A 13,572-nucleotide genomic window follows, 5' to 3' on the forward strand; every position below is an offset into this window, starting at 1 on the left:
TGTATGACATTTCTTCTCCACATCCCATCATTAGCTACATCTACCATGTTCAGGGCTAATTCAGCGTCTGAGTGTCGTATCAGTGTCACTCGGCTCAGCACTAGTGTCCAGCTTATTAACCTGTCTTTGAATTTTCCTTCCTTTTCCTTTTTCTCCCTCACTGTGTTTGCTGCTTTATTTCCCTGCTTCTCTCTTTGCATGTGTGTGAAACGTGCCCTTTCTTATCAGGGCGGTGGCAGATCTGATCTTTGTAGAAGCAGTCACTTTCAGTATGATTTGAACTACCACTCCGGGTGCATGTCCTCCCTGGAGTTGATGAGGGACGTGGCATTCACCTTCATGGAGCTGGTAAGCGGCTGGGACTCCCTTGCCACCGTCTCTATAGAGATGGCGATTTCCACCGCTTTCTGGTAGGTAGTCTCTTCTATATATACCTGGTGTTGAGGCCGCAGACAACCTGTCCCTCAATGCATCCTGCAGATAAGCTCAAAACTCACAGTGCTCTGACAGTTTTTTTTTCCAGATCTGCGATATACTGTGCTGTTGTCTCCTCTCCACTTATTTCTTTTGTGAAAGCCATATCTTTCAGATATCACAGTGGGTTACAGGGAGAAATGGGCTTGTAGTATTTCCATAGTCTGAGCATAAGTTTTCTCTTTCGCCTTACTTGGGGATTTTATTTTTTTGGATTTCCCCCCCTTTTTCTCCGAAATTGTATCCAGCCAATTACCCCACTCTTCTGCTCCACCCCCTCTGCCGATCCGGGAAGGGCTGCAGACTACCACATGCCTCCTCCGATACATGTGGAGTCGCCAGCCGCTTGTTTTCACCTGACAGTGAGGAGTTTCACCAGGGGGAAGTAGCACGTGAGAGGATCACGCTATTCCCCCCAGTTTCCCCTTCCCCCCCGAACAGGATCCTCGATCGACTAGAGGAGGCGCTAGTGCAGCGACCAGGACACATACCCACATCCGGCTTCCCACTAGGCTCTGTGCATAACTGTAGTCCACTGATTTCCGGTTTCTACTGCAGCGGTCATACCAATTTCCTGTTTGTTGGCGCGTGCTATTGACAATGGCATGTTATGAGGATGAGTCCTCATAATTGTGGATGTAACTTGATATGTACAACTTGAAACTTTTCACCCGATTGCTGGTAGGTGCAGGTGAAAGTTTGTTGACTATTCTGTGCATGTGCGTGAGTGTTAGCATGAAGGAGGTGGATATTTAATTTATCATCCATTTTCTTCAATGTCTTTAGAGGAAAAATTGAAAGCGAAAAGATTGGTGTAACAGCGTCCAAACGATGTCCAAATAACACAAAAGGACAAATGACAAAATCTAAGTTTGTGTTACTTGGTTTCAATGAAAGGACTGGCTAATGGCAAGTGTAGCTTAAGAATTCCCTTTTCTGTTTCCCATGTTTGATGTTTAGAGGAGACACGACTTGGACCCAAAGAAATTGTGGATTTGAAACATTTATCCAACAAAATTAGGAAACGTGTGCGTGTGTGTGAGTGAGTGAGTGAGTGAGTGAGTGAGAGGGAGAGAGAGAGAGAGAGAGAGAGAGAGAGAGAGAGAGATAGACAAACAGGAGTAGTTTTTGGCGTCAGGCCGTTCTTGTGGGTACGTCTCTGTGTTGTTGCTGTAGAGCTCTTGCTGTATAACAAGGTAGATAGTGTCGCTGCTGTAACTTGGTATCTGGGATGGGATGCTGCTGTTGATGCAGCGTGAGCTGTTGATGGCCCCTCAACCCGTTCTTCACATTCCTCCCATCTGGTTGCAGATAAAAGCCGACATCCTGGAAAGAAAAGCCTGCTTTGACTGAAGTTCTGTCCCCTTTGCCACAGCAGCTTTAAATAAAGTACCCCGGTGACAACGCTCGTCCATGTGTCTCATTAATGGCCATGCACAGTTATATGTTGTGTTACACACAACATACAACATATAACTGTGCATGACCATTAATACATTACACAGTTGTTGTGTGTAACAACTGTGTAACTGTATCTAACTATGGATGTATGTATTATGTAAACAGTATGTCACATACTGTATACATAATACATACGTCCATAGTTAGATACAGTTAGATAACTGACCAAAGATAAATTAGATAATCGGCCAAATACAATTGGGGAGAAAAAGAAGGACAAAATCCCCCCCCCCCCCAAATACATATACTGTATGTGTAAGTATGAAGATAAACTTGTTTTCTGATGTGATGAACTTGTATTTAGCTGTACAGACTGTGTGGTAACAAAATTCATTAAGTAAGGACAATTATCTATCTATCTATCTATCTATCTATCTATCTATCTATCTATCTATCTATCTATCTATCTATCTATCTATCTATCTATCTATCTATCTATCTATCTATCTACCTACCTATCTATCTACCTATCTATCTATCTATCTTTCTATCGTTGTGGTGAAATATTATGTTTTAATGTCAGAAAAACTGAACCAAAACAACAAAAAAAACCCAAAAAAAACCCCAAAACAAAACAAACAAACAATATGAGCAGCAATTATTAAATAATTTAGCAGTTCATTGTCAATAGTTGGTAATTTCATACATCTGCATTATTGGTCCCTGGTTGTATTTTCTTGCTGACAGGTTCTAGAATTCTTGGTGATGGATGGATTCTAGAATTAGTGAGACGGCCTATTTAAAGCTGGCTCATCTGGAAACAGACCATTTCGCATGTGGAGGTGAATGAGTGAAGACGTATAACGTGTAAACTGCAGATTGTTTGATTTGTGAAACAAGAATGAGTTCCTCATCAGAGAAATCCACCTCAGACGTGAAGGAATTTCAGTATTATGTTCTGCCTAGCAGTACTTCCTACTACCTGCTGCAGAGCTTTCTAGGAGAGGGCTGCTTTGGACAAGTGGCCCAGTGTCTCAAACTACCCACAAAAGAGACCGTGGCTGTTAAGATCCTAAAAACTAAGAGCAAGTATGCTCTGGAGGCTGAGAAGGAGGTAAAGACTTCAGGCTACAAAATAATGAGTAGGCTGACTAAAACATTGTTTTAACGTCTGTTTTTGTTGCTAAAATATTTAGTCTCAGGGGCGTCGGGTGGCGTAGCGGTCTATTCCGTTGCCTACTAACACGGGGATCGCCAGTTCGAATCCCCGTGTTACCTCCGGCTTGGTCGGGCGTCCCTACAGACACAACGGGCCGTGTCTGCAGGTGGGAAGCCGGATGTGGGTATGTGTCCTGGTCACTGCACTAGCGCATCCTCTGGTCAGTCGGGGCTCCTGCCAGGTTAAAAGAACCGCCTGGCGACTCCACATGTATTGGAGGGGGCATGTGGTAGTCTGCAGCCCTCCCCGGATCGGCAGAGGGGGCGGAGCAGTGACGGGGATGGCTCGGAAGTGTGGGGTAATTGGCCAAATACAACCAGGGAGCAAAAGAAGGAAAAATTTCAAACAAAAAAAAAAACCTGTCTCATCAAAATGTATGACGTGAACAGCTGGTATAAGTATTTATATTTGGTAGAAGTACTTTGTATGAACCTCTCTAACTCGTGTATCCACAGCTGGCCATGCTGAAAGTAGTCAGCAGTCTTGATCCAGACACTCATAACATCGTCCGCTTCCATGAAGGCTTTTTCTATCGCGGACTCACGTGTCTGGTGTTTGAACAGCTACACATGAGTCTCCTCGACTACATGAGACAGACACACTTTAGACCTCTGTCTCTGAATGAGATTCGTCCCATCACAGTACAGGTACAGTGACACGTTAAACTCTCGGCTTGTTCGTCTTGCACACCTTGAATCTACTGGGAAAATGAATGACAGAATATGACACGGTGCCCAACATTCAAAACTCTGCCAGTGTGGCGAGTGTGGAGAGTCATCTCTTATTTCTGCCTCTCCGTCTCCAGCTGGCCACCGCCTTCACAGCTCTGAAGAGCATCGGGCTGATTCACACAGACCTGAAACTAGACAACATCATGCTGGTGGACCAAGTCAATCAGCCGTTCAGGGTGAAGCTGATTGATTTTGGTCTGGCTGTTCCCTCCTCTGAGGTTCAGCGTGGCAGCATCCTTCAGCCTCTTGGTTACAGGTGAGTAGTACTGAGACCTGAAGTGTCCAGCAGTGTGTCTGCAGTTCTGCTGGACACCAGAAGCTACAGTTGTGCTATTCTTCCATACTGATGAGGAGAAATGTTAGATCTGATCATTCTCAGCTGGTGAGGACATTTAGTACTGATTTTTGTTCATTTATTTATTTAATCTTATTTGACCAGGAAGGTCTCTCGAGATTGAAAATCTATTTTTTTGAGGGAGACCTGGCCAAGACAGCACACCACAATCACAAAATCACGTTAAAACATACAGCGGATACACAAATGGAGAAAATAGAACTATATCAAGCTTAGGAAAAGCAATTTCACTCTTCCCTACACCGTCTTTTATTACAGGTGTGAGTGATGCGTGAATTCATCTACAAATGTGTGATTTTGTTTTGTGGGTCCTTGGTAATGTTTGCTGTCTTTGGTCCTTGTCTCCCCAACTTTAGGGCACCAGAAGTTGTCTTGGGCCTCCCCATCTCAGAGGCAATAGACATGTGGTCCCTTGGCTGTGTAATGGCAGCGATGTTCTTGGGAAGAAACCTCTACCCTTCTTGGAAAGAATTTGAAATGGTAAGTCACCTGATGTCCCTCACCAGCTGCTTCATCACACAGACAGAATCTCACAACCCATTGTTGAAGCTGAAGGTGGGTTAATGTGATGTTGTGTTGTCTCTCCAGATGAGAGCCATTGTGGCGACACAAGGCATGCCAGCAGATCACTTGTTGGATGCTGGTATGAGGACGAGGTGTTTATTCACCAGGGACTCAAACCATCAAACCTGGAGGCTCAAGGTAGTGTATCATAACAACTTCCTGCTTCAGCCGCTCAGAAAACACATTAGATAAGTAACAAGTGAAATTGTTGAAAAGGTTTCAAAGACTTGTCGCATGTTTGTTATTTCTTTTAGCTGCCATGGGAGTACTTTCGGGACACAGGAAAATCGCCCAGGTGCCCCAGCAGGTTTAGGTTGGAATCCGTTGATGTCCTGTTGAAGGTAAGTGGTACCGCTGGTACCGGTTTATTCTACAAGTGATGACTCAGTTGAGAACCGTCACTTTGCTCCTTTAACATGAGCCAGGCATTTTCTTTTGACTTGACTGACTTGTGGTTTGTGTGGTCTCTAAATCCAGTGCAAACCTGAGGGGGCAGATGAGCACGAGGAGGAAGACATCCAGGCATTTGTTGATCTGCTCAAAAGAATGCTCAACCTGGATGCTGCCCAGAGAATCACCCCCAGCCAAGCTCTGAGACATCGCTTCCTCAGCATGACCCACCTCGCTATGGGCTACCACCACAGCTCCTAGTGAGTGACTGTGTGTGTGTGTGTGTGTGTGTGTGTGTGTGTGTGTGTGTGAATACATGTCCATTTTAAATGCTAATTCTATTTCTTTTATAACATGGGTCTTATTTCTCTAGTTTTCCATCGTGCATATCAGTTGTGATATTTTTCTCACCCACTTCATTGTCACATTGTCAAGGTTTTGAACACGGGGCCACCGCTGGCCTCAGCTTTACAACAGCGTCTTATGGGGCAAGTGAATATGAGCGCCAGACATGTTTTAACAAGTCCAGCTGAACCCAGTTATCTCACCACATATTCAGAAGTTAAAACGACCCCGAGATCCCAGAAAGTTGTGTCAGTTATTCTGGACACAAAGTTAGTAGGAGAAACGTGTCACCACTCATCTGATGCCGGGATCAGACTACACGAATTCAGCCCGATTTTGACACGACTCTGTCGTTGCCAGCACGTTTTCCGCATCAGGCCTGATTATGAACATTGGGAACGACGAACGGGGGTCTTGACCCCGTGTAGTGTGACATGATGGAAGAACAGCGATGTGGCGTCTGGACGCTCCACGAAACCCCGACATAAAGTCTAGCATGTCAGAATTTATTTTATGTTCCTGCCTCGTCCGACATCTCCTACGACGTGTTCCTTGAGTGTCGCCAGTCTCTGGGCTTTCAGGGATGACCAGCCTATTTAAATACCCCGGGTAGAGTAACCATCAACTAACTACGCTGCCAGTGCAAATTAAAAGTCATAGATAATGGGAAATCATGAACACAGTGTAACTCAGGCACTAGGTTTTCTTTTGTTTTTTAGCTTAAAGGACGGGTTCAAGCTTGTGTTCAGTTGTATCATAAGTGGCTGTTTTAAAGCTGCGTCTCGCTGTGGTCCCGTGTCCAAAATCACAAAAATGAAGCCGGTGATTAAAATATCATAACTGATATGCACAATGGCAAAAACCATAAAAGTAAGACCAGAAAGGATTGATCCTTTAAGGTGTTTAATTCATAAAGACATATTGATGTGGATTCATTGATTCATTCACTGATTTATTCACCAGTTGATTAATTCATTGATTGATACATTATTTGTTTTGTATCCAGCGTGATGGACTCCTTTGACACCATGTCCATCTGCCCACTCTCAGAGTCATCTTGGGGGTCTGAGATCAATGAAACCTGCAGCCAGCAAGACCAGAACCCCATGACCTCCCTCACAGATGCTAATGGAGGAGGAGATGATAAAGAGGAGGGTGACATCGAAGGAACTGATGATAAATCGGAGGGTGACATCGAAGGAGGAGATGATAAAGAGGAGGGTGATATCGAAGGAGGAGATGATAAAGAGGAGGGTGACATCAAAGGAGATGATAAAGAGGCGGGTGATATCGAAGGAGGAGATGATAAAGAGGACGGTGACATCAAAGGAGTTGATGATAAATTGGAGGGTGACATCAAAGGAGGAGATGATAAAGAGGAGGGTGACATCGAAGGAGTTGATGATAAATTGGAGGGTGATATTGAAGGAGGAGATGATAAAGAGGAGTGTGACATCAAAGGAGGAGATGATAAAAGGGAAGGTGACATCGAAGGATTTGATGATAAATTGGAGGGTGACATTGAAGGAGGAGACGATAAAGAGGAGGGTGGCATCGAAGGAGTTGATGATAACTTGGAGGTTGACATTGAAGGAGGAGATGATAAAGAGGAGGGTGACATCGAAGGAGACGATGATAAATTGGAGGGTGACATCGAAGGAATTGATGATAAATTGGAGGGTGACATCGAAGGAGGACATGATAAAGAGGAGGGTGACATCGAAGGAGGAGATGATAAAGAGGAGGGTAACATCGAAGGAGTTGATAATAAATTGGAGGGTGACATTGAAGGAGGAGATGATAAAGAGGAGGGTGACATTGAAGGAGTTGATGATAAATTGGAGGGTGACATTGAAGGAGGACATGATAAAGAGGAGGGTGACATTGAAGGAGTTGATGATAAATTGGAGGGTGACATCAAAGGAGGAGATGATAAAGAGCAGGGTGACATTGAAGGAGGAGATGATAAAGAGGAGGGTGACATTGAAGGAGTTGATGATAAATTGGAGGGTGACATCAAAGGAGGAGATGATAAAGAGCAGGGTGACATTGAAGGAGGACATGATAAAGAGGAGGGTGACATTGAAGGAGTTGATGATAAATTGGAGGGTGACATCAAAGGAGGAGATGATAAAGAGCAGGGTGACATTGAAGGAGGAGATGATAAAGAGGAGGGTGACATCGAAGGAGGAGATGTTAAAGAGGAAGAGAACATCAAAAGAGAAGGTGGTGTAGAGGAAGGGAACATCGAAAGAGAAAATGATGAAGATAAGGGATACACTGGGGACAGTGACAAAGAGGGGCTCATCCAAAGAGAAGAAGTTGAAAAGAAGGGAGACAGAAGAGAAAATGGTGGAGGGGAGCAGAAGAGAAGTGAAGGAGCAGGATGTAGAGACAAAATTGGTGGAGAAAAAGATGAAGGGTTGAAAAGAGAAAGTGAAAGAAAAGGAGGAAGAGGAAGATGGAGAAAGAGTTGGAGAAGTAGGAAGAGGAAAGGAAAAGATGAAGAAGAGGGGAAGGAGGAGAAAGCAGAGGAGGCGGAGGAGCAAAACAAAGAGGACAAGATGAAACAGAGCACATTGATATCCCCACCAACAAAAACTAATATTCTTACTCCTCCTTCCCCCTCCTCACTTTCATCCCCTCTCCTTCGCCCCTTGGCCTGTCCTCCATGCTGCACACTCCTCTAACCCAATAGACATGTAACATAAATGTATAAATGTTAAATGTAAATATTGAGCCTACATATAAATGTTAAATAGTCATATGAATGTTGAAGCTAGATGTGCTCAGTGTCAGCACTCTCATCAGAGCAACACGCAGGACCAATAGACTCAAGAACTCATTTGTCCCGGCTGCCATTAGCCTTTTATTTACTGTTATTTGTCTGATGGACACTTGTTTATAAACTGTATATAAGATAAATTTGATGAAGTAATTGATGAGTAGTGCAGAAAGGGTAGGCTTAAATAAGTTTATACTTCCTCCTACTCCTTTGTGAACATGTTATAATTAATTTATGTTGTTTATGATAATTTATTTATTGATTTTGTTGCATAGGTTTATTCATTTCACTTGAATATTATTTTGTTTATATCCTTTTTGTGTTTCTTGTTGTTGTTTATTTACATGTTCAAAATAAAGCAAATGACATGAAATGGTTCTGCGTTACTGCTGGCTGTGCAACAGACTGTCCCTCAGGGATGATGAAGGTATGCTTGACCTGGACCTAATGGTTTGGTTCTGACACTATCGCTGCCCGATCTGACTCAAACATAGATGTGAGTTGCGCACGTGCACGGTTGACTCAGGAGGGGCAATGTACCCCTTGAAAACACTAAACACCCCAGTGGGAGCCAACCAAATATGAAGAGCCCTGTTCTAAAACACAACCCATCACAATCTGGAGAAGAAATCATGAAGTTCACATCATCATTTAAACAGGTGTAAGACTTTCCTTAAGCTACACCCAGAATTTAAAAATGGCAGCATGTGTCATTTCATGGCTTATTTTCTGAACCAACTGATGGGTACTGTTCATTATTACACCCAGTATACACCGTACAGCCCTTATTATGGGCTCGAGAGTGCGACCAAAATTTTTAAGAGTGCAACTTAAAAAAATGATAGGTGGCACTGGTGCATCCGATGCTGCTCGGGTGAACACTGAAATCTCTTTCGTAAGCACAGCATCTCTCTGTGTTCTCCTGATGGTATCGTGGTCTAAACCAATAAGAGACAGAGCTCGGGCGGGTCCTTGCCTCTGATTGGCTGTGGTCCTTTTCACTGCTCTAAGTAGTGTCAGTTCAAAAAATGCGAGCGACCTGAGCAGGCTGAGCGCCAGAGATCTTGAACGGGAGAATAATAGCCTATAGGTCTACGCCAGCGTTTCTCAAAGCTCTCCTGGAGGACCACTTGTCCTGCATGGTTTAGATCTCTCCCTGCTCCAACACAGCTGATTCACATGATCAACTCGTTATGAGCTCCTGAAGCTGCCTAATAACAAAACTGATCATTTAAATCAGCTTTGTTGGAGCAGGGAGAGATCTAAACCATGCAGGACAAGTGCTCCTCCTGGAGGAGAGGTTGGAGAAACGCTGGTCTATGCGACAAAACGAGTGAAAATGAAGAGAGGTAGAGCCATTGAAAGTTTTTTCATTAAAAGCACAAACACTTTTATTTGGAAATGTTTAAATCTTTTAAATGTTAAATTTAAGCTCAGTGTAGCACTTTAAACACTTTATTTTACTTTATATGTTCTTCATATATATATATATATATATATATATATATTCTTTATATATTGTGTTTAAAATGAAGACAAGCTTTTTCTACACCTTGTTTTAAAAAATCATTCACATTATATGACAGAAGAGCGATAAAAAGGAGACCTTTTGGTGTTAAAGTTGACGCAATGAAAAATGTGGGTGCACCTAAATTTTGTGCTGGTGCACCTAAAAAAAAAAGTTAGGCGCACCAGTGCAACCAATGCAAAAAGTTAGTGTAGAGCCCTGTTGCATCTTATTGTGTGAGGTATTGATTTCTTACCTGGCCTCATGTCCTCTCTCCCGTCACCATCCTGCCCAGAACAGAGGGGAGCACAGCCAGGACTGTTGTACGATTGTATGTGCTGTAGACAAAATGACAACGGTTCAATATATTTTAAACCGGTAAAGATGTTGTTGTCCTATGCAGATGTAACACACTGCTGTCTCTACCTCCTAGCAGTGGAAATATGATCAAGTAGCAGGAAGACGTACCAGCTAACAACTTAGTTCCCTCATAAATACCCTCCTGCTGACTGTCTTGAAACAAAACCCCTTACGTACAGCGACGGCGTAGGCAGAAGTATTTGCTGCGGGTGATACATTAAATCAAATACTAGTCAGAGTGTGAAACGACATAAGGGTACTAGCATGAGTTAAAGGAAAGGTTTACAGGATGGTTGTGAGACCAGCTATGTTGTATGGTTTGGAGACAGCGGCACTGATGAAAAGACAGGAGGTGAAGCTGGAGGTGGCAGAGTTGAAGATGATAAGATTTTCATTGGCAGTGATGAAGAAGGACAGGATTAGGGACGAGTATATTAGAGGGACAGCTCAGGTTGGACGGTTTGGAGACAAAGCAAGAGAGGCAAGATTGAGATGGCTTGGACATGTGTGGAGGAGAGATGCTGGGTATATTAGGAGAAGGACGCTGAATATGGAGCTGCCAGGAAAGAGGAAGGCTAAAGAGGAGGATTATGGATGTGGTGAGGGAGGACATGCAAGTGGCTGGTGTGACAGAGGAAGACGCAGAAGACAGGAAGAGATGGAAATGGATGATCCGCTGTGGTGACCCCTAACGGGAGCAGCCGAAAGTAGTAGTAGTAGTAGCAGATTATATCGTAAAGATCGATCGTATTGGTTGTTTTGGTGAGAACATTTTACCCGGGCAACGCCGGGTATCTCTTTTATTATTGTTATAATCGCGAATGTGATGTGTAGTAATATTGTTTAGCCGCTATGGGCGCTGTTAATTTACTTACCTGCTGAACAACCTGTAACGTGACAGAACAAGAATCACTCGGTAAAGAGTCAAGTCAACACATGCAGAGCTCTCCGTCTCAGTTTGGATGCACACCTCAAATAATAATAATGATATAGCTATGACAGCGAACAGTAAAGCGAACAGAAAGTGGTTGAGTCAGGGTGGACAGAGCAAGTTCCAGATAGAATAAAGAAATACTGGACGTCCAGAGAAGGACCCAGTTGTTCAGAAGGACTTGTTTTTAAGATCTCCAGACTTGTGGTCCCCCCAAAAAATGAGAGCAGAAATGCTACAGAAAATCCACTAAATCCATTTTGGGATTGTAAAATCCAAAGAGAGAGCCAGAGATGTGATGTTCTGGCCCGGCATGTCCAAACAGATAAAGGACACAGTGATGAAGTGTAACACCTGTACCACTTTCAAAAAGAGCAATGTGAAAGAACCACTTATGTGCCATGACATACCAGACAGAGCATGGGCGAAATTAGGTGTGGCTCTTTTCCATTTTGATCAAAGTGAATATCTAATGTGTGTAGATTATCACTCGAAATATCCTGAAATTGCCAAACTGCCACAGACAACAAGCAAGCATGTTATCGTAGCTCTTAAATCCATGTTTGCTAGGCATGGGGTCCCATATGAGGTCATGTCAGACAACGGGCAACAATTTGTGTGCGAGGAGTTCAGACAATTCACAGAGTGGCAGTTTAAGCACACGACATCAAGCCCAGGAGTCCCATAATCCAACGCTCAAACTAAACAAGCTATACGACCTGCTCAAGAAGGCAGAAGAGAGCCGAGGAGACCCATATCTTGCTCTTCTTGAGTACAGGAATGCGCCTTTGGATGGAATGAAACTTTCTCCTGCCCAGCTGTTGATGGGTAGACGACTGAAAACGACACTGCCAGTGACAGCTAAGCTGTTAAAGCCTCAGCTCTAAAGGAATGTGCATGAAAAAATGAAGACAAGACGGAGAAAACAAAAAAACTACTTTGATCATGGAGCAAGAAACCTGCCTAAACTACAGGAGGGAGAGACAGTTCGGTTCAGAGTAGGCAATACATGGCAGCCAGCTGTTGTGAAACAGCCATATTCAGCCAAGGTCTTTTGTGATCCAAACACCTGAAGGAAAAACCTTTAGGATAAACAGGAGACACCTGATGAAGAGCAGAGAGGACAGTTTACCAGAACCGAACAGTACAGATCAGGAAGACTTCATAGCACCTACTAGTAGGGTTGCCATCCCCTTGAAATGGAAATAAGGAACAGGGGACAGGGACGGGGGTTGGCTGGACGGGGCAGCGCGGACATAACAAATATAATGTGCCTTATACTACACACAAACACACACACACACACACACACACACACACACACACACACACACACACACACACACACACACACACATCAATACAGATGCAGGACATTTTTTTTAATACATTGCAGTACAGGCCTGTTTCGTGCGTCACGCACTCATCAGCTGCTAATGTGGTTCAACAAAGAAACATACAGTTTATGTTGCCCAACATCATGCCCTAATTTCGGTTGGACAGCAACCAATCGGATGAGGAAACATTTAAACTATAACAACCAATGGTCTAGGTAGTTATGATGCACAGCAACCAATGGTGGGGTAGAAATCATTGCAACCAATGGGATAAGGGACTGGGGCTTGTTTTGAAAAGCATTTAGGGACCAGGGCACTGTTGGAATGCGTACATTTAAAATATAACAAGGTAATTTATGTAAATCATATAGTGGGGTGGTGTTGGGGCACAGTTGGAGGGACAGGCAGTTAAAATATAAAAAATAACCTCTAATGTCACATGTGTATCATCTAATGGGGGGGGGAATAATAAAGATGTTTTACTTATAGTTACAAAGGAAATATTTTTTCGGTGTCTACAGCTGGTGGCCAATTCGTTCTTATTATTCAAGGTGGACATATCAGGTCTGCAAATAATAAAATACTTTTCTGCCAAGCACAGGTTACATCTTTTACCTCTAACTGAATATGCATTGCTCTTTGCAAGGATTTTCCATGAGACAAAATTAGTGATACTCTTGTCTACCGATGACCAAATGTGGCGGCTTAAGGCTGTTGCATTTTTTTGCACGTTTATTTCTGAAGCTACTCATATGGGCATTAAACCTCGTTTTAAAAGGGCCTCTGTTAATCCCATGTAAGGGTCCACATTGCAGTTGTCTTCGCTTGTCACTGATGCCTGGGAGATGATTCCCTCTGTCTGGCATTTTCCTTCAAGAGGACACGATGCCTTAACATGGCAGTCGCAGTTGAAGGTGTTTGGTTGCGGTGAGGGGGTGTGTGCCTTGGCCATGATGCTTGTGTTGTGGGATGAAATAACCTGCTGAACGTTTGGCATGCAGCTGTTGCTCACTTTAACTGTGTTCCTGTTGAAACATTTTTTTCAAATGATGGTCTGGGGTAAAGCATTCATCCAAAAGTTTGAAAAATAGTTTTCCAATATTAGAGGCCACTGTGTCGCTGTAGGGAGGATTATACCAGGTGATGTTCCGCCTTCTGCTGCATTTTTTTTTT

This window comes from Lampris incognitus, chromosome 11 (genome assembly GCF_029633865.1).
Source record: "Lampris incognitus isolate fLamInc1 chromosome 11, fLamInc1.hap2, whole genome shotgun sequence".
Taxonomy (NCBI): Eukaryota; Metazoa; Chordata; class Actinopteri; order Lampriformes; family Lampridae; genus Lampris; species Lampris incognitus.